This window comes from Lagenorhynchus albirostris, chromosome 15, assembly GCF_949774975.1.
Source record: "Lagenorhynchus albirostris chromosome 15, mLagAlb1.1, whole genome shotgun sequence".
Lineage (NCBI taxonomy): Eukaryota > Metazoa > Chordata > Mammalia > Artiodactyla > Delphinidae > Lagenorhynchus > Lagenorhynchus albirostris.
The window spans coordinates 77121795-77144091 of NC_083109.1; positions in this window are offsets into that span (position 1 = coordinate 77121795).

Genomic DNA, 22297 nt, shown 5'->3' on the forward strand with positions numbered 1-22297 from the left:
CTTGAAAAGTACAGTAGTACAGTACAAAAGCTGGCATCCAGGGGCTGGCATCGAGTGAACAGGTAAGAAGAGTTACTGACTGGAGGAGGGAGAGGAGGTGGGAGATGGTAGAGCTGAAAGATCGTCAGCAACAGGAGACAGAGGGCAAGCTGCAATTCCACTCACGCCTGACGTTGATGACACAGGTTCTAGCTCCTTGCTGGATTCAATTCTATCTACACTCTTGAAAAAAACGATCCAGTGATGACCGGGTAGTAGCTCTTTTTTTCTCATCATAGATGACATGGTAGCACTGGATTCCATTCTGAATGGCTGCTGCAACCTTCGTGTACAGTTCTACGTTCAGGTCCTGTGCATTATAAACTAACAGTGCCTCCTCAAATAAAGAAAATCCCCTTGCTATTTCCTGCGTTGTGAATCTCATCCGTTCTTCAGTTACTTCTTCTTCCTCTTGTATCTCTTTGTCCTTTCTCTGGGCCTCCAATTCCATCAGGTCTTCAACGCACATTTGCATCTTTGAAAGTTCTCAACTTGGGACCTCCCTGGTGGCGCAGTGGTTAAGAATCCACCTGCCAATGCAGGGGACACGGGTTCGAGCCCTGGTCTGAGAAGATCCCACATGCCACGGAGCGACTAAGCCCGTGCACCACAACTACTGAGCTGGAGCTCTACAGCCCGTGAGCCACAACTACTGAAGCCAGAGAGCCTACAGCCTGTGTTCTGCAACAAGAGAAGCCACCGCATTGAGAAGCCTGCACACTTCAATGAAGAGTAGCCCCTGCTCGCTGCAACTAGAGAAAGCCCGCACGCAGCAACGAAGACCCAACGAAGCCAAAAAAAAAGAAAGAAAGAAAGAAAGAAAGTTTTCAACGTGAAGGTTCATATGTAGGGAACTTACTGTATTTTGCCTTGACTGCTACTGTTTCAAGTGTCTTCTACCTTGAGTTCTGCTATTTCAATGTACTTTCCTCACTCTTGCTTTTCTTTTGTTTGCATCTGCCCCATCATGCCCAATATGTCTTTGCCCATCCTTTAAAAGGTGGGATAGAAAAGCAGTGTGGTGATAAAAATTGGTCTTGCCATCCACAGGTGTCAGAAAGCCCCATTCTAGTACATTCCCTTAGCTTCCGGCAGGTCTATACCTATCGGCAAAGATATGACCCACATATCCTTCAATATTTTATGGAAAATAAAAAAGGATATTCACACAGTTTCTTAAGACTTAATCCACTGTAGTAGAGACAGTCTTTCTTTAGTTTATATGGGTGTCATTAGTCCCTTGCTTCTGGTTAGTAAATGCCAACTGGGTGTCCAAAAGGAAAGAAGGTCATGCTAGATGAAGCTGGGCTGCCCAGTCCTGGTTTATTTCTCAAGCCTTCTTACCTTGTGAATGAGGCTATTCAGACCCCTGACTTGGCTGGCACTAAACAAATAGTGCGGCGGCAGTCATTTATACATGAGAAGGGGAATTATTTAGAATTTCTAGAAATGTAACTATGGCAACAAATTAAGAAAGTTAGCTACAATTTGTCATTCCTTAAAGTCATGCATATTACATTATCCTAATAATTTACGTAGTAATTACTTAATAAGCCCAAAGGAGAGGAATATGCAATCGTGTGAGCCTCAGGCTGCGATGTATCTGTGGTTTAAGAGTGGATGGCCTTGTCTTTTTCATTCAAACTTACTACCTTCTGTGCACTGTGGATTCAGCACATGGATGACCTCTGCTGTCAGGAATGTCAGGATGGCAAAAGCAAAAATTATCTCTACAAAGACAGTCAGAGAAGCTCATCACTACGTCCTCAGTCCATGCATGTCCACAGAGCAACGCACCAGATAATAAGGGGAATGTTTTGGTTTAACAGTCATATTTTAGAGTATCGTTGGTGCCAGCCTTTAATGGAATTGTATTGGCCACTAGGTAACTGCAGATCTGTCCACTTTCTTATCAATTGTTTGGGGTGTGGGTGGCCAGGTTCTTTGACACAAGTAACCACTGGAAAGGGCAAATCTAGAGCCAAGCTGTTGATTCCCTGGAGAATGAGGTTCCTGTCAAACCCAAAGTTGATCAGGACCCAGGACAGCTGAGGGCACTTGACATCAGGTCTCTGCCAAATGAATCATTCATTCAAGCAATTTGGAGAAACTCGCTTTTCCAATTTTTCTCCTAAATTCAGCTCATGATCTTGTCCTTCTGGCCCTTGTGAAAAGGGTGTTTCTCTTGGTCATTCTAGGCTTGTTGATAGAAACAAGCACAAAAGGAAAACAGTTACTCCCCAGCCTGTTCTATTCAGAGAATGGTTGGAACATCCATTGTGCCAACGATTGTTCCTGCAAATTCTTCCTCTACCATTTCCTCCCTGTTCTCACATTCACCCCCAGCTTCCAGTGTCTTATTTTCCACTTCAATTCAACGCTGTTTGTTGAGCATCTACCATGCACTGGGCACTGTGAGATGCTAGGAAATCACAGTAGCTCAAGTTTGTCTCATCTTCCGCCCTCTTAGAGTTTACCGTCTGTAAGATGTTATTCCCGTCTGCTTCCTAAGACTTAATTCTCTTACCACTTCCACTGCCGGAACCACCATTGCCCTCCCAGGTACAACTGTTCCCAGTGATATGAAGGCCTTTCTTTCATCCTCAGGAAAAGTACTGCAGCCATGAGCCCAATCCCACGACTGTTTCTAGTTCCTGTTTTTCTCTGTTCCCTGGGGCACCAGCAAGGGAGTCACCTGGAGTTTTGTTAAGCTGTTAATCCCTGGACTCACCCCAGACCTACTGGTCAGAGTTGCTGGGGTGGTAATAAGCTCACCGGTTGATTCTTAAGCACACTATACTAGGATGCTAAAAGCCCTTGGATCGTGTCACCGGCCAGGGCAAAGACTCCTGCAGGCCAGGAGTTTGTTACTGCTGCACAGACTAGCTTGTGCTGACTAACACACTATACTTGGCAGTATGTGGTGACGGCCATAGGCTTATACAGCGTCCCCTTCTCCCTTTCTACCTGCTTCCTCCTCAGTGACTCACCCATCTCTCGCTCCTTGAGGCCAGGTCACCCTTCTTTCCCCTCCTCCAGACAGATCTCACCCTGCTTAGCAGATTAAGGGTTAGGCCCCCTCTTCTCTTCTCCCATGTTTTTGTTTGTCTATTTGGCTACCATCATATTTCTTAAGATTGCTTTCAGAGGGCAGGGAACTGTTTATACAAACAGACTTGCATTTGCAGCCAGCACCTTGGTAAAATAAACAACTGTAAGCATTTTCAGAGGAGGAGAAATTAAATCTCATTTTAAGAGGCACATAGAGTAGTTTGTTATTTGAAAGGATCACATGTTAAATCTTTTGTGAAATAAATTTTTTCCTGCTCATCTAGACCATTCATCTCGTTTTTTAAAAAATTCTGTCTATATACACGTATGCACACTCACACACATGTGTGTGTGTGTGTGCGTGTGCGCTTGCGTGTGTATCTGGCTCAGTTTAATGCGGGGCGTCTGTAAAGTGCTCTGGGTGATTAGCTTCTATTTAAAGGGTTTTTTTCCTTCTACTGATGATGGCAAGAGGGCAAGGAAAATGATTAACAGGTTAGAAGCAGACTGTGAGGAAAGACTAAAGGAATTATGGTTATTTGCCTGGAGCCAGAAGGCTGATACGTAGTTAATTACAGTCTTCAAGTTAATGAAGCAATATTTTATGGGTGATAGTGAGCAACTGTGGTTTTTTTTTTTTATTCCAAGAACAAGAAGACCTCATGCTGCTACCGGACAGACTGGGTTTTAAGTAAGGATTTTGAATGCGGAAGTTTGGGGATGGAACAGATCAGCAGCTGGAAAGATCGGGGCACTATGGTCTGGATTTTTAATAGTTAATAAGCACCTTCGTGTGAGGTACCATAATACTCAGCTATAGTCCCAGCCTGGTAGCCCAAAGCAAACACTAAGTACATCATAATCTCTGTGCTTTTTCCCCACTGTCTTATGAGTCAAATTTCCTCCTTCTTCCCATCTATTTGTCGAAACCTTCTTAGCTTTCGATTCCCTAGCTTATTATCAAGTTTTCCCTCTCTACTCCCGAGCTTTTTCTCTCCCCTCTTGGCTTTCACCAACTATTGTCTTCTTAGAGTGCCTTAGTCAGGATGAGCTAATCTTGGCAGCAGTAACAAACCAACCTCCACATCTCAGGGGCTTAAAAGATAAAGGTTCTATTTTTATTTCACCCAAAGATTGCTGAGGATGGTCAACGCTCTGGTGCTGTCCTCTTTAAGCGATGACTCAGGAATGTTGGCCTTTTCCTTTGTGTGCCCCACTATCTCAGGACTTTTAAGAGAAATGTGGCAGGAAAGAATCTGATGGACAGTCACATGCTCTCCTCCAAGCTGACTGCCAACCCCAAGCTCCTCCTACACAGAAACTCTGCAGCCTCTAGCGCCCTCTTCCAAGTTCCTCAGCTACAGCTCTGGTCGAAGTCCTCATGACCCCTGATCTGCTGTTTCTCAATATCTTCCTTACTGGCTTCTTAACCCGCAGTCTCTCCCGGCAACTATGCCTTAGAGTTGCTGCAGGTTGACCTTCCTCAGCGTACGGTTGTGAGCATATCACTGTTCCCCTTGGGCTGTTTGGGCTTTCCATGCCTCACTCTTTTCTCTCCTGGGATAAAAGTTCCCTCAGAAACTCCTCAATCCTTAGAGTGCCTTGAATTTCACCATCCGTGGCATGCCCATGTAGCTCAGGATATCTGCAAGCTCCCACTGAATCACCTGTTTCATGTATGCAGTCTGGAACCTTGTACACATGAGCCACCTGCGTGCCTGTGCATGGAAATGGTACCATTCTCCAACACGCAGAGCAAACGCTGCCTCAGCCACGAAGGGGGCCTCCGATGCACCAGGAGCCTGCCTTACCTCTGGTCCCCCCTGACGCAGTGTCTAGCCCCGTTATGGTATTTCCCATATTCTGTCTTATCGCACAGCTTATTTGGAGTCTCCTTGCTAGACTGGAACCTTCTTGAAGCTCCAGGAGAACGTAGGCCATTACTGAGCCCTTAGTCTGCACCAGGCACCCTCCCCTTGTCATCTGTTTAATCCTCACCCTGACCAGGCAGGTGTCATTATGCTCCTTGCACAGCTGAGCAAGACAAGATTAAGACTCCGAATGCCTCACCCTTTACATGATCTCAATAAATATCTGAGGAATTAATTAAATTGCGGTTCTTTCCAAAGACTTTGGACTGTTCATGCAGATCTGCCTTCTCCAAGTTTCCCCAAGAACTCAAAGATAAGAATGTTTATTGTTAGGTTTTTAACTGACATTCATGAACAATGCTCTATTATATACCCATGGAAAGGCCATCCTGAACCCTGTTCTCAAATACATCTCTATGCTTTTGAAGTGGAAAAGCTCTTAAAGACAGGTCAACACAGTCATAGTGAAATTCTAGCAGAGAAGCAGTTGACTCAGGGTCGGTTAGAAAATACATACTGACCTCCTCCAAAAGAAGGAAGAGAAAAGTCAAGTGCAAACGCTCGCTCTTCTTTAGAAGAACAAACCTATTCTGAGCTTGGGTGTGCTTGTGCTGGGATGAGGACACTATGAGGATTCACCACCCTCTGGATCTTAAGGAAACAGCTGCCTTAAGGAGACGGGAAAATAGCTTTCACTCAACTCAACCACAAACATTACTGGCTTCCTTTGCAGAGAGTAAGAAGAGGAGGTGCTGCTGAGGGATGAGGGTGATGGACCCAGATGGACTCAGTCTGGACGGCGTGCTGATGTGCCCTGTCACTCTGCCCTTGAGAAACCCTGCACAGTTTTCATTCATGCTGACAGTACCAAATGGTTGCCTTGAGTCACTGCTGGAAAAAGCAATACACTCGAGATATAAATCCATTTTGGCAACACTGACTTTTTTCTGAGAGTATCCAATTTGGAGATCTGAATAATTTCATGATAAATGAGATCATTTTTCATTCATTTAATAAATATGAATTGATCATATAGAAACTGGCCACTGGGGATGTTGCAGTGAATATATAAAATCAGACGGGACTCCACACCTGTACTGAGGTAGAAGGAGGTTTATCTCTTGGGAAGAGGAGCTGGGTTAAGGTCTGGGTGTGAGCTTGAGGGGACATGTAGTGTCCTTGGGGGTCTACACCCTACCCTTTTCTGCAAATCATTAAAATTCAATTTCAAATGTTTTATCTTTAACAATATCTTGAGGTGCTGGTGAAGATGTCAATGGGCATTTATCCTCAGTGGCTTCCACACTCTTTGAGCCAAATCCTGTACCCTATCCACCATCAGTTTTGGCAGTTGTAAACCCAGATGGTGTCTGCTTTCCTGTATTAGACCTGCTGACCTCTCCAACTGATGTTAGGATGGGATCAAAGTATCAGTCCCTGAATAGATGGAATCATTATTTAAAGTCGCCAGGGATAAGAAAGCCTAGGGCAAAAGAGACCCATGTTTAAGACAGACAAAATGAAATCTGCTTTCAAGCTCAAGGGCTGGGTTGAGGCAGGACATAAGTGATGAAATGGAGAAAGTCAGGAGGTAAGATGCTGGGTGCCTGAGCACAGATAAGCTGGTAATGACACCAAGAGGGCCAGAGAAAATTTCTGAGGACAGGGATGGAAGGCCAGAAGTTCTAAGCCCAAATGCACAGATGGATGGTTTCAGGTGACATCTTGGGGTAAGGATGGACAAATGTATGTTTGGGTGGGACCTAGAGTCACAAGAGAAGGTGATGGCTAGAGAAAGAACATCAGATTGTTTCCAAGGGAATGAACTCTGGCATCACCTTGGAACTGAAAAGCTTTTCAAATCATTCCAAGGGAATCATGCTCCATTCTGGGGAAAAACAATCAGTATTTAGTATTGCTTCAGAGAATCTGTATTTCTTCACATAACAAATCCTTTGAAGTTGCACTGAAGTTATACTTGAATGTACTGTATTTGCATCCCATTTATTAAGGCACATGGGTTGTTCTTCCTAATCTCTACATCACAGCACAAATCCTTTTCACGCTCCATTTCCTGTGCACTGCAACCTCCTATTTGGTAGATAATGTTCTTCGTTTCCATTATGATTACAAATGACTGGAAATAAATACACAAGCCTCAACCAGCCCCGTGTAATAACCTGCCTACCACCACAATGTGGGTTGCTGATGCCTTTTTGTTGATTCTCTTTCTCTACATAAGATGGTTACACGTGAAAGACTTTTGCAAGGAGAGAAGCTCTTTAGAAGATCAAGAGTGGATTAAGATACGGGATATGACTTTACACCTCTTGATGGTGACCTGGTTTGTTAGTTAGCTCAGCTTACTTCTCTCAAACTATCTGAGGGTTATTTTTCCTCTCAATTTTATTGTACCTAAAGTTTTTTTTTTAACTTTTTATTAAAGTACAACAATGAGCAGGATGGATGTTTTCAAAATTTGCTACAGCAAGATATTTGGTCCCAAATGCTGTTTCAGAATTTTGCCTCTGGAAAGGGAGCCTGTTTCTCCTCACCTTGAAACTGGATGAGGCTTTGCGGCTGCTCTGACAGGCGAAATGCATAGTGAGTGACACCACTCATCAAAGACTAGGGGATAAAGGGCAATATGGCTTCCACCTGACGCTATGCTCACCCTGGGAGTGTTGAGGAAGCCCAGGCCACATAGTGGTGGTGGGGGTGTGTGGCCCACGTGGGTGTTCCAGCTGATCGTCCCAGCTAAGGTTTCACCTGATAGCTACCATCAATTTCAAGTCATGGAAGTGAGCACGCCTTCAGGTGATCTCAGAACCCAGACTTCCAGCTTCCCCAGCTGACACCAAATGGGGCAAAGGCGAGTTATCCCTGCCAAGCCCTGCCCAAATTGTAGATTCATGAAAAAAAAAAATAATGTTATTGTTGCTTTAAGCCTACCAAGTGTTGGAGTGATTTGTTACACAGTGCTGGATAATTGGAACAACATACGCAGAGAAGAAAGACACATGTTATCAGTATAGAGATCGATGAATTTTCACAATCTGAACACACCAATGTAACCACACCCAGATCCAGAAATATCTTCTCAGAAGCCCTCTTCACTCCTTCTTCTGGTCACTGACTTCCAAGGTTAACCACTCTCCTAACAGCCTGGATTAATTTTGCCTGATTTAGTATTGGTCAAAGTTTTATCATGGCTTTTGTGACCCCATTAGAAGAAAAGACCCAGAACGTAAAGCGAGATCCCAAGAACAAGGAACCCCAGCTGCAGGGAGGGTTCCCAGTAAAAAGAGGGCTGCTGGGTGTTATAGATTGAATTGTATCCCCTCAAAATCCATATGTTGAAGCCTAACCGCCAGTGTGACTGTACTTGGAGATAGGGCTTCAGAGGAGGTAGCTAAGGTTAAATCAGGTCATAAGAGTGGCACCCTAATGCAACAGTTCTGGTACCCTTATAAGAAGAGGAAGAGATACCAGGAGCACATACACATAGGGAAAAGGCCATGTGAGGCCATCAATAACGCAGGAAGAGAGACCCCACCAGAAACCAAACCTCCCGGCACCTTGATCTTAGACTTCTGGCCTTCAGAACTGTGATAAAATAAATGTCTACTGTTTGAGCCAACCAGCCTGTGGTATTCTGTTGTGGCAGCCTGAGCAGACGAACACACTGAATGATCAATGGAGCTGAACTTCACTACAAGGAAAAGCGTGAATGAAAACAGAAAAATTGAGTCAGAAGTCTCCTCAAATCTGGTAGATGTAGATGAAGGCTATGATATACAGTCAATGGTCAGTGGACACGTTTAGATCCCCTGCCCAGACCATGACACTTCAGGGCTAATTGATGATTCACAACCATTGATGATGGAGAAGGACTAAGTGTTCTTGGCAACAAGTGTTGTGCACCCTCCCCTGACCACAGGTGACCGGAAGAGGGGTGGGCAGCTGATCCAAGTTGAGCCGGTTGAATTTGCTCTCTCTTTAGCACAGAACCTGAAGCAAACTAAACAGCAGTAGACACCTCCACAGTCATACAGTCTCAGAAGTAGTAGCTGACATGACTGGATCATATGCACGATGACAAATAAGCCTAAAAACATACGCCAAAGAGAGAAGGGGAATGAGGTAGATACACAAAGAGAAGCCCACATCATAGCCAGAAATGGGGAGAGGCACAGAGACAAAGTCTGTGGATACTTCCTGCAAGGAGTGCTATGAGGTTCCCCTCTCTTCCTCTAATACACTTCTTTGCACTTGGGTCATTTTAACTCATGCCAGACATGGGTAGTCAGGCACACACGTTGACAGAAGCAATTCCACACTCGAACTGCTTCGGACCTAAAACTGTCAATACACCTGCTGCCATGTTGAGGGCTGGTTCTGGACACGGGAAGGGTTGATGCTGAAAAGTTAAGTATGCTGCTTTCCTCCAGGGATGGTCTGATGTAGATGGGGACCCGCATACAGGACAAGACCTCCACAAATGCTTTAACACCCCAGGAGCAGCCAGTGGCTCTCCGCATTTTATGTATTTCGTTTAGCTTCGTGGAAATGCTTTGATAGTATACTGACTACTCTGTCCTTTCGTTATTTGCTCTTGGGTCTCTTTGCCCAGGTGACTGAGGATCTCCACAGAACAAGCAGTGTGCCCCTGCCCAACTCCATAGTCCATTGGGTTCAAGCCCAGGGTCAGTGCACAGAAAGTATTCAATGTCTGTAGAATAAATGCATAATTGAGTGAAAGAGGTATGACTTCCCGTCCTATTCTGTTACTAACTTACCTCTGTCGCCTTAGGCAAGTTAATTAATGTCTCTGGGTAGTGGTTTTTTCCTGATAAAGAAAGTAATGAAATTGGGCTATCAGGCCTTTTAAGTCCCTTCAAGCTGGAAGTCTTGATCCATTCTATTTATATGCTGGCAAAGCTACAAACTACTTATAGAAGAGAATCCAAAACGCTGGCGGCCATCATCTCAAAGCAGCATCTAGATGAGGCTGTGATCGGTCCATCTGTTTATCTCGGAGATCAGGCACGCTCCTGTTTCAGAGCACTGATCTTGGTCTTCTCCTCCTCTGAGGCTGCCCCGGGTCCCGTCCCAGCCTTGTCTTACGTAGCAGGCTGATTTCTGATCTTTGGTTCACTTTTGTTCCTGCTCTTATCACTCTTGGGAGACTGTGTGACCCTCTTCTAATGCTGTCAAAGGTCTTTAATGCCCACCTTTCAGCATATGTGTGTCATCTTGTAGACGCTGCTGAATGTTCATTCAGCATTGCTCAGGGACATCCCGGCCCTGGTGAAAGACAAATGCGCAATGAACCGAAATTTCTCTCTCTTCACTGGTCTCAAAACAGAACTTTCAAATCACCTGCCCTTTTGGTTAAGGGATTCCTGAAGATAATTTCTTCACTTCCCTGGCCCCAGAACCAAGGACTGGATACAGTGGGAAGAGCACTGAACAAAGAGCAAGGGAACCCAGTCTAATCCAAGTTCTGCCACTTAAGTCAATAGCAATACACTCTATCATTTATTCTAGATCCTTCGTTTAGATTTTCTTAGCTTACTTTACAGAGACTGTGTCTAAACGGTGTCTGAACTTGCCTAAAAGTGCCTAAACTGGGTAGACTCATGCAGTATCACGGTTTTCTATCAGAAGCTCTGAGTGGATATATGTGATGAGACCCCATGCCTTCCACCCAGTGATTATGTCTAAACACCAATCTCTGGAAGAGCTTTTCCAATTACCTACCCTACAGGCTCTTCAATGGCGTGGGAAGGGGTGGGAAGGGGTGGGAAAGGGTTCTAACGGGTGGTTCGTGCTTAGAGGCCAAGATATAAAACATCATGCAATTTGCAAAACGGTCTTGTCCCAAGAAAAAATGTCCCCCCAGTTCTAATAGTACCCCCATTGATTCAAGAGCTAGGGTAAGAACTAAAGAGGGCACTTAGCCTGATTTTAATCAAGTGCTCAAGGAAGAAGTGTTCAAGGAAGCCTGTACCCCACCAGCACATCTTACCAGGAAAGGACAAGGCAGAGTCTGGGGCTGAGACATTGTGTCCATAGCAGAGAGCCTGTGTCCATGGCATCCCTTGAAGTATCCTGGGTAAGAAGTCCAGGGTCTGAATGTTGGCTATCTCCATCTCTCTTTCCATCAGAGAAGAAACTATTGTTTGAGCCACCATTGAGAAGAAGCCCACTGATAATGCTCATACTGTTTATCAAAAGTTGACTGTGCTTTAGTAAAGGCAATTTTTAGAAGGAGAGGTCAAAGGTTTCATCAGATTTTCAAAGTGATCCCCCCAAAATCAAGAACTACTACATTGCCTATCAATGAAAACAAAGTAGTCAGTTCATTAACTTTTCATGGGATCTTCCTTGCTCACACTCTCACCCAAACCTTTATTTTTTCCTTTATTTTGCTTTGAAGAATGCCATAATCCTAATGCAGTGTCTCGCCACCCCCTGATGTTCTGAAATATCTGGTTTCTGCTTTTCGTTGTTTATGTACCTCCCTCCTATTCCCAGGCGCATGTATTTGCCCAGCGATGTGGGCTGTGCTTGTCAATAATGGCACTTAGGGTTCAGAGTAATGATCTCAGCATGCCTTTTCCATCTGTTATTTCCATACACCTGACATCTTCATAGTAGCTTTTCAGGGAATAACAAGACCCTCCTTACAAACCATTCTTCTCTCTCTAAACACTTAATGTCGAAATTGTCTGGGCTGCTTTTTATGGAGCTCCTGAAGCATCATGACTGAAGCTATCATTCTGACTCTTTGTAATAATCACAGCTCAATTTTCCAGCCGAGACTGGTCTCTAGCGGGCCTTCGGTCAAGACCGTATATTCACAGACCTCCCTGTCATTTCCTCCCTTAGATTCCGGCTCTGGTTGGAGCAGTTGATTCCCCTCGTTAGCAATGTCACTTCCACCATCTCACATAGTACATCATCCTCACATGAGCTCAGGGCTGCCCTTCCAAGAGCATCGCCAGCTTCTCAAGAGTGGGAGGAGCTGGATGGTGGTGGCATGGGGTTGCTAGGTTTCTGTTCAGTTGAAATTTGAGCCAACACAGCCTTGACACCTTCAGGCACCCACCCAGCAATGCAAACCCAGAAAAGAAGGAGAGGACCTCAAGACAGAGCAGCTACGAACAGAGGGAATTCGCCTGAATTGTAGGCTTGGAGTCTGGAGAGCTGATAGTGTAGGGCTGGAATCTGGAGTCAACAACACAATCAATAACTGTGCTAATCTAACGTTTATTAAGCCTGTTCTGTATGTCAGATACTGTGTTAGGTACTTCATGTGAATTAAGCCATTTAGTCCCCATCACAATTTTATAAAGTAGCTACTATAATTTCCCCCATTTTACAGTAAACTGGGGCAGAGAGCTGGATTCAGGTATGATTCAGCTGGGATAGGTATCCAAGGGGCACTGATCAAGTGAGTGGGGGTTGGCAAGAGAGTTTTAAGACACTGACGATACTAAAAGTTGTAAAGACTCGGGACTCAAGCTTTGAAGCCAGATGCCCAGCAGCGACTGGGGGGTAAAAAGATTTAAATCTCTGGAATGGATGGAGACAAAAGAGCCAGGTAGTGATCTGGGCTCCAAGCAAACAGATTTGAGCCAAGACTAGTGTCCGAGAGGGAACGATGAGGCTCAGGTCCAGCCACGGGGCCAGGAGCAGCATGGTGGGCGTGGGGGACTGCAGCTCTGGGAGCCTGTGGGTGGCTGGTCCCATGCCCAGCAGTGGCCTTTGGGATGCTGAGCGCCCACAGGGCAGGATGTCCCTACCTGGGACCCGGCGCTGACAAGAGCTGTGGATGAGCCAATCACTGCCTCTGCCTTTGATGCTGCAAATCAATGAGAACCGCTTCAGGAGGGTGGTGGTCCGAGGGCCACGGGTCTCTGGAGCTCTGGCTGCCCTGCCAGCTGTGTCCAGGTGCTTTGCAGAAGCCGGTTTCTCTTACAAACCCATTGATTATGGTCCCAGGCCTTGCCTTCAGCTGCCTGACAACTAATTCCCTTAGCTGCCTGAAGGTCTAAGACGGGTCCTATTCCAGGGGACGGTGCTGCTTAACGAGGGGCCCTGGGATACTGAGAGGCCTTTAAGAGCTGAAAGAAGGGCTCTTTAGTGGGGAGGTTTCAGTCAGGGAGCAGCGTGCCATGATGTGGAAATGTCCCAGAGGATCACCGCTGGGTCTGGCAGAAGGCTGCTTTCCCGGGGGAGACCTGAGCTGAATTTTCTGAAAGTGTCAAAGTGCCCGCTTAAGGCCTTGCTGACACATGGTTGGAAGTGAGACCAACCAGAGGAATGTGGACAGTAGCATCACAAGGCAGATGTAGTCCTTCACAACCTGGGAGGAAATCAAGCTACAGTCCACCGTCCATGGGTGCTCTAACATTCTAGAGCCTTGTGACTTCCCTGGGCGTGTTGTTTATGCCGCCTCTGAGGTTCACAGTGATTGGCTGCAAAACCATCCAATCAGGAAGAGCCTGTGGCTTGTTCTCAGGGCCAGCAAGGAGGGCAGGCTGGAGGAGCCGAATTCCCCTCTGCATCCATGCTTGGGAAACAGGGAGCATCAGGAAGTGACCATACAGGTACCAGGGCTCCCCTTTAATATTTGGAGCCCCCCTAGCACTTCAAGGTCACCTCATGACGGCACAGAACAGCCCTGCTGGTACAGTCTCAGGCATCATTCTTATTACTCTGGCGCTATTTGGAAGTGTGGGAACAGACAGTGCAACATCTTCAGCCTGAATCAGATCAGAGGAGGAAATGTTCACCAAGATTCTACAGATAAAGCTTGTGGTGGTTTTAAAATATGTTTGCAAAGTCTTTGATGTGCCTCTAACTTCTCTCCCCCGAACCCAGGCTGTGTATGTCTAACACGTAAAATGTAGCAGAGCTGATACCGTGTGACCTCCCAGGCTAGATTCAAAAAGCCAATACAGTTTCCACCTGACTCTCTTTCTCTCAGGACATTTATTGCTGAAACCAAGCCACCATGTTTTGAGGAAGCCTTTATCTAGAGGCCATGTATAGGTGCTCAGCCCACAGCCCAGGGAAGGTCCCAGACGACATCCCCATCAGCCATCAGCAGGTGAGTGAGCAAGCTTCCTGGGGATTCCAACCCTCAGCCTGCCAGCCACCAGAGGAAGAACCAAGTGGAACAGAAATGAGCTTTCCCTGCCAAGCCTTTGCATACATAGTAGATTCATGAGCAAAACACATGTCGTTGCTGTTTTAGCCACTAAAGGTTGTGATGGTTGGTTACAGTAGACAACTGGAAAAAAAGTCCTATCCCTGTGCTCTACCTACGTCACCACAGAAACTCCACCCTGTAATAAAGAACGATATTAGCAAGTGAAGCAGAATACAGTGGCAGGAGACGCCTTGATGCGCCTCTCCAAGGGTCTCATCCTGCGTTCTGACCTCCTTCCAGAGGACTTTGGTATCTTATAATCTGACATGAGTTACCAAGCTCTAAATAATTGCATTATCTGAAAACTATGCGTGATCTCCCTTAATGAATAGCATCTACATGTCCAAATAAAATGAGCAACTAAGTTACACAAATTTTATCATGTAGGGAAAGGGGTCATTTGTTTCCTAGGTCCTAATTATAAGGTGCTGAAAAATGCAAAGGCAAAGAAACAAGCAAACTTCCTGGAAATCGAGACTATCTCCAGATCATCTTCTCTTTAAGTGAGGAAAAATCAGGGGATAAGGGTTAGTATACTCTACGAAAAAGACTTTAGCTTAGCTGTAGAGAAGGTGAGATGCATTTCTAGGAAAGAAGAAAAGGAGAGACAGAAGGACCAGCCAGGGCAATCTTTTAAATCCCCTTCTTCTTAACAATTGGAATTAACCCTCTTCTGACTGTAAGGCTTCCCAGAGATAGAATAAGAGGGGAAGGCAGGCTGCTAGTTTATAGGCAGGAAAGAAGGAAGGGGAACCCAGACAGGGGTCTTAGGTATTCAAAGCCTTCAGAGGGTTCCTGAGAGAAGGCCGTAAGAAGCAGAAGCCTTTTTGGAGCCGTTCAAATCCCTCCCGTTGCGCGCTCACCCTAAAGCCTAAAAGAAGTAGGCAACCCACCACACACACAACATAAACATTCAGAGCATGTAATTCTCAGTTGTGCCTCCCTGCCCATTAGTGATTCTTCTGTGATACCCTTCCCCTCCTCCAAACCCTGAAAGCGTTCCCCTTCACCTTTTGGAGTAATTAGCACGTTGCTTGCAAGCTTGTGCTGGCCAGACTGGGGGCTCCTCCAAAGTGGAGGGGATGTGCTGTTTGTCTCACGTCTCGTGCTGCTCACACGGATCGCAGCACTGAGGAGACAGGTGTGATGGTTCGTTTATGCACCAGCTTGGCGGGGTCTCAGGATGCCCCGACATCTGGTCAAGAATTATTCTGGGCATGTCGGTGAGGGTGTTTCTGGAAGAGATTAACACTTGAGTCAAGGGATTCTGAGTAAAGCAGATGGCCCCGCCCAGTGTGGGTGGGCCTCATCCAATCATCTGAGGGCCTGAACAGAACAAAAAGGCTGACACCCCCTACCCCTGGCCTCCACAAATAAGAGGGAACTAGTCCTGCCTGACTGCCTCAAGACGTTGGTTCTTTCTGGGTCTTTCTGGGCAGATCCTGGCCTCAAGATCAGGGCAGACCGGAACTACACTATCAGCTCTCCTGGGTCTCCAGTCAACCAACTGCAGACCTTAGGACCTGTCAGCCTCCATAATTGTGTGAGCCCGTTCCTTATACTAAACCTATCTATCTGTCTGTATATCTATCATCTATCTATCTATCTATCATCTATCTATCTATCATCTATCTATCTATCATCTATCTATCATCTATCTATCATCTATCATCTATCTATCTATCTATCTATCTATCTATCTATCTATCTATCTATCTATCTATCTATCTACACATCCATCCATCCATCCTATTGGTTCTGTCTCTCTGGAGAACCCTGACTAATACAACAGGAAACAAAAATTTGCTAAAAAATGAAGGAATGAATGAATGAACACAAGTCAAACTTTCAATCATGTACAGACATAAGGACAGTGAGTGTGACTCTAGTCTAATCTTTAAACCTCACAGAAATGGAATACAATTGGAAAGTTAGTTTAAGGATTGAGTTGAGTTGGGATATAGTTCAGTAAGGAACATTCAGAGAGGAAGAAGCAAGAAATTAGGAAAACTGGAATTCAACTATCCTGTACTATTGGATTCAATGCTCAGGGCAGGTTCATACTAGATGCTGAAACCCAGAGGTTTTGACAAAGTTCAGAATGATAACAACAGTGAAACATATTCAGGCAAACACGGCACATACAAGATGCATTTACAAAAGGCATGGGATAGAGCTGTGTGCCTGGATATAGTTCTGTCTTTGTGTGTTTCTGAGACTCAAAGAGGCAACTGAGAAGGACTCCCTCCTTGAGCAAACTTTAGTCAAACTCCTCTGAGCTCTCTTCTCATTCTTGGCCTACCTTCCTGGCCTGCTGAGCCCAGTTCAGCAAGAATCCTGCTAGAACAGTTTAGCCAGAATCTCCCCGTTCTTATTACTGAGTTTCCTCTTAGTAATTCTCCACCCACTGCTTCTGGCACCTGCCTGTTGTCTGTAAGTCCCCAGCTGCCTTTGTTGCATTTGGCATTGAGTTCAGTCTCTCTCCCCTATTGCAATAGTCTTGGATGAAGTCTTCCTTGACTATTGAACTCCGTCTGGGACAACTTGTCTTTGATGCAGCGCCAAGAACTGGGCAGAGCATTAGCCAGTCCACCTCCTCCAATGGCTCACCAGCGCAAGAGAGTGCCTGGCTTTAGCTGATACTGTGGTATGGCTTTACATCAGGATGGCATCTCAGCTAAGAGCACAAGCCTAGGACACCTACAAATGGGCATCTGATTTCCTCCTTGCTAAGGTTTGAATGTTGTGTCCCCCCCAAAATTCGTATGTTGAAATCCTAACTCCCAGTGTGAAGGAGGTGAGGTCTTTGGGAGGTGATTAGGTCATGAGGGCTGACCCCTCATAACTGGGATTAGTCCCCTTTTAGAAGAGACCCCTGCTGATGAGAATGTAGCCCTCTATGAATCAGGAAATGTGTTCTCACCAGTCACCAAACCTGCCAGCACCCTGATCTTGGACTCCTAGCCTCCAGAACTGTGACAAATAAAATTTCTGTTGTTTATAAATCACCCAGCCTATGGTATTTTGTTAGGGCAGCCTGACCGGACTAAGATACTACGGTGTATTAGTTATCTCTCTGGGTTCCTGTTTTCTCACCTATAAAATAAGGACAATAATAGTATCTCCATAGGGGTTTTATGAGGGGAAAAAATGAGTTAACGTTTGTAAATGGCTTAGAGTATTGTTTTGCACATATCAGAGCTATATTTTTTTAGATTAGTCATCTCTTAGCACGGGTCGTTTCCAAAAACTTGGATGGGAGGTGGGAGAAGGGGCAGATTTTATTTGTTTGTGTTATTTATTTATTTTTTTTTTGGCGGTACGCGGGCCTCTCACTGTTGTGGCCTCTCTCGTTGCGGAGCACAGGCTCCGGATGCACAGGCTCAGCGGCCATGGCTCACGGGCCCAGCCGCTCCGCGGCATGTGGGATCCTCCCGGACCGGGGCACGAACCCGCGTCCCCTGCATCGGCAGGCGGACGCTCAACCACTGCGCCACCAACGAAGCCCTTGTCTGTGTTATTTCATTGTTATAATGCGTGTGTGTTATGATTAGGAGGAAGGAAGGAAGGAAGGAAAGGAGGAAGGGAGGGAAGGAAGGAGGGAGGGAGGATAAAACACGATCTGACCTTCAATCCTAAGCCACTCTCTAGAGACAAATCACTTTCGCCCTGCCCTTTTGACCAGAGAGGAAGCCAGTCCCATCCGAATGGAAGTTCCAGCCCTTAACTGAATTTGGTGAGTGTCTGAATGATCATGCCTAGCTTACTCGCTCATAAATCGAAGCCTGGGAATGATTCTAACTGTGCATAAACAGAAAATATAAAAATTAATGCTTGCAGGAACCTTATTTAATTTTGCTGTAAACTGATTTCCGTGACATTTATGCTGTTTGTTTTGTGTGGGGTTTTTCTCCCCCTCTTATATTTTGTTTTCTGTTTTCTTTTTCCTTTGGCTCAGTTTCAGAGAGGCTAGTTATCCGCACATTCATCTCTAAAATGACCTTCCTTTCTTGAAATGCATGTCCTTCTGTTTGTAATAAAAGGTCGTAAACTTGTCGGGCCCATCAAAGCCATTACTATAGCAATACACTACAGGACTGTGATTATTAACCTCTGGATAAACAGGCAGGCAGGGAAGATGGATGGAGGGGGATAAGGCTCGTGTTTATACACATTTATCTTTGGTAATTAGCCATCTGGGGGAAACTGCAAATACAGGCAACAGAAATTGATTTATCTTCAAATAATAAGTTTTGCTTTACAACAAGGTCTAAAAGTGGATCCTCTCAAGTGCTAATTTTGCATGTCACTTGCATGCTTTAAGGATGAAAGTAGTAATTACCAGGCCTTTCATATGCAAAAGTAAGGTGGTGAGGGGCATGCTGGCTTCAACCACAAGAGAAAAAGATGTGTTTCTCGGAGGCATCCCAGTTTCCAGAGGCCTTCCTAGGTCCGAGAGGCTGTATCTCCCTGGAGGTCCACGGCCACCTATGCAGAATCAGCTGCGGACACGCGGCCTTGAGAGTGAGCATCTCTGGTTCCAGGAAGTCTCCTGTGGGCTTGGACCAAACTTTCTCCATGGATGCCAGGAAAGGAGGCCCCTCAACCCTTGACCTGCATGGCCAAGTGAAGCAGGGGTCTTTGGCAGACCCATGTGGGGATGGAGGGATCAAGATACTGTGCGTCTCATTTCCATCACGGACTCCATGCCTAAGGGCTCACTAGCTGTATTTGCACCCTGGCCAAAAGTCCTGTTCCAGGAGGTAACAGCCCAAATCATTGAGGAATTTGTCCAGTGGTTTTACTTTTCCTTTATAGTTAACTCTCAGGTAAGTGCCTGATTTTAATTAGCTGTGGTTCAAAACCATCCATCCAGGCTCATACATGGCACCCTCTGAATTTATTCAAAGACAAAGGAAAACAGAGTGGAACGCTCTGGAGAGGCCCCGTCGACATCCATCTGCTGCAGCTGCATGTTCTCCCATTAAACCATTCTCATAAATAGCACTGGATCCCACAGCCTTTTGCCAAATGTTTTTTGAACTGTTTTTATTAATAACAAATTGGAATTTGTTGCCGCCTGAAATAGGCCCCAGTGTGGCCACCTGTGAACACATCTGGCAGAAGGTGGAGCCGCCCTGCACCTAATACCTGTCCGCATGCTACATGGGGTGCAGGGCCCAGTCCCAGACCACCCACCCCATGGATGCCTTCCGTGACCAATGGAGCCCACCCAAGTGGTAGCACAGCTGATGGTAAAAGAGAGGGATCTACACCTGGGAGCCAGGTCAAATCCGACCACTGCCACTGGATCTTGTTTGGCTAACGTAAGACGGAGATGTTGACGGTTCCTACCCCAGAAGGCTAGTATAGGTAGTACAGCTAGATTCTGAGCAGGATAATCAGAAAGAATTGAACACGAGGGGTTCACTAGGCAACTAAAATGGCGCGAAGAATTCTGCAGGCATGGCAACGCAAATAAATAAATATTGCCGCCACCTCAGGCTGGGAACACAAGGAAGAGGTTGGAGTTATTCAAACTTAGAAGCTTGGGGAAGGGGCACTGTGGAGGTGAAACTCAGACCCCTGAGGAAGGATGCTACTCAGCCAGTGTGGTATTTTGGTGGGGTGGAGAGATAGGGGTAAGGAAGCTAGTTCCACAAGTGCTGGGAAAACTGCAAACTGGATTCAGTTGCTGCTTCAGAAAAGCATTGTTGCTTCCAGAGTGAAGAAGCACTCCTGGGATAACCCTCACAGAAACAGGAAGAAAGGAAGCCAAGGAATAGCAAATGTGAAATGGCCGGCCCCTCCTTCCAGCCTCACATCCCCCCTCCCGAGCTCCTCATGGGCAGCACTTAGCAGGGAGCCAGTGGTGGAGCAGAAGTGTGGCTTGCAGTGTCCTAGCCCATGCATCACAGAGTTTAGAGGGGAGGGTGTGGAGCTGAGAGAAAACAGCTTAACAACCGGCACACCTGGAGACGGGGTGGTTCCCAGCCCTGACAGCTGTCTTACAGAGGGGCTCTTCAAAGTTCCTTGGGATGAGAAAACCAGCAAGTGTGGGCATGTCATCTACCTTTAGGGAACACCAGTGGTGAAAACCAGAGATGCTGAACTTTGCCAAGTTGAAGAGATAAGCAGAGAACTAGAAAAAAGAGAGAAAGACCAAAGGATGCAAAGCTGGACTTGAACAAGAGCAAAGCACAAAAATGCAAGACCATGGCCATGAACTGATGCGGAGGACCCCTGCTCCTGGTGAATGCACAGGTAAACTGACTCAGGGCAGAGGGTCAGAACAGACGCCTTTGACTGAGGCCTCAGACCATATCCATTCTGACCCCCAGTTCCTTCCTTTGTCAAATGAAGACCTTAGCATTTGACAAAGTCAAATGAGTCCTTTTTAGCAGTAATATTCTTTAACTCTATTTCTTTGTCCTTCAGCACTGTGCTAGAAAATAACTGGCAGGTCTCTATATTTTTCTGAAGTTTCAATGCTCTCTTCTGGGAATATTCAATGAATATTCCTTCCAAAATATGTAATGAAACTTCTCTATAGAGAGAGACCAAGAACAGGAGGGATCTCTCTCAGCAATGCCTGGACATGATATCAAAAGGTACAAAGAAAATAAGGAAATGAAGTGGATTCCTTGACATGACAGTTTGGAGGCACTGTAGTAAAAGTAGTTTTACTTTTGAAGTAAAACTACTTGATCTTTAGGGAAAGGAGGCAATCTGGGTACAAAAAGAGGAATTCACATTGCTTCATTTAATTATTTTACCATAGATCCAATAAAGCAGCATCTGCAAAATACTTCCAGTGTGCTAGGCAGGTGATGGGGTCAAGGAAGTTTCAGGCACAATTTCTGACCTTAAGGGCATTATTATCCAGCTCATTTGCTCACTTAGCAAATGTTTGTTGAGCACCTGCTCTACTTAGGAGCTGAGTTAGGTGCGGAGGACCCAATGGCAAGCAGGACTGACAGCGTTCTGTCCTCCTGGAGCTGATGACTAGTAGGAAAGACATGGGGAATATTCTCCAAGTAGATAATACACAAACAAAACAATCAATAATGGGAAATTCTGATAAGTGATCATTAAAAAAATAAGCAGAAGGCTAAGAAAAAATACTGAGGTAGGGTGAGGGTGGAAGACTGCTTTAGATAAAGCCAATAGGGAAGGTCTGGAGACCTGCCAGGTGGAAGGCAGGGAGAAGAGAGGGGAAACTGTTCCAGACAGAGGGAGCAACGCATACAAGAGCCCAGAAGGTAGAAGAAGCTGGCCTGTTTGAGGACCTCAAGGAGGCTGGTATAGGCAGGGCATCATGGGCAAGAGAAGAGGAAATGAGGTGAAGCTGGAGAGGAAGGCAAGGCTTCAGTCAATCTGCTCTGCTTTGTGTATTAAGGAGATTACTCTCAGGATGCTGGAGGAGACCAGATGGTAGAGGCAGGCAGATCAGCAGGGGGACCGGGCCATAAGTGAGATTTTAGTGGCTGGGATTACAGTGGAGTTGGAAAGAAATGGATGAATTCATACATTTTGAAACAACTGAACTTGCCCCTAGGAAGGGCAGGGAAAGAGAGAAATTGAAGTAAATTCTAGGTTTCTTGGAGGACAAGGTTCAGGAAGAGGCTATGCATACATAAGGTAATTATCGAGAGATTTATATGAAAGTCCAAGACAACAACGCGGATATTGCAGGAAGATGGTGGATAACTGATTCCCACCTGCATAGTGACGTAGTTAAACGCTAAGTTACTAAACACTGAGGTTTCCAAGGATGTTTCAAGGGAAATAGATTTAAGACGTGGATGAAGAGGGAGGAAGTATAAAGCGAAACAGAGGGGATGGTGGGTGAACACGTTTGCCAAGAATGCAGCGTTGAAGCAGGAGGGGATGGGGAAGGCCAATGGAGATGACGTCCAATGTCATTCCGACTCGGAGAAAGTTAGCTGCTTCTACTCAATGCCATCCAATCACCAGTCCTGGGGCCGCTCACAGCTGCCCCATCAACACTGTCTACTTGGGGGCTTATGTGTGTCCTGGGTTGTTACAGAGCGTGTCATCCACATTAGGCCATACAGCTGGGCTGAGCAACGTCCAGAGGCACAAAGAGGCA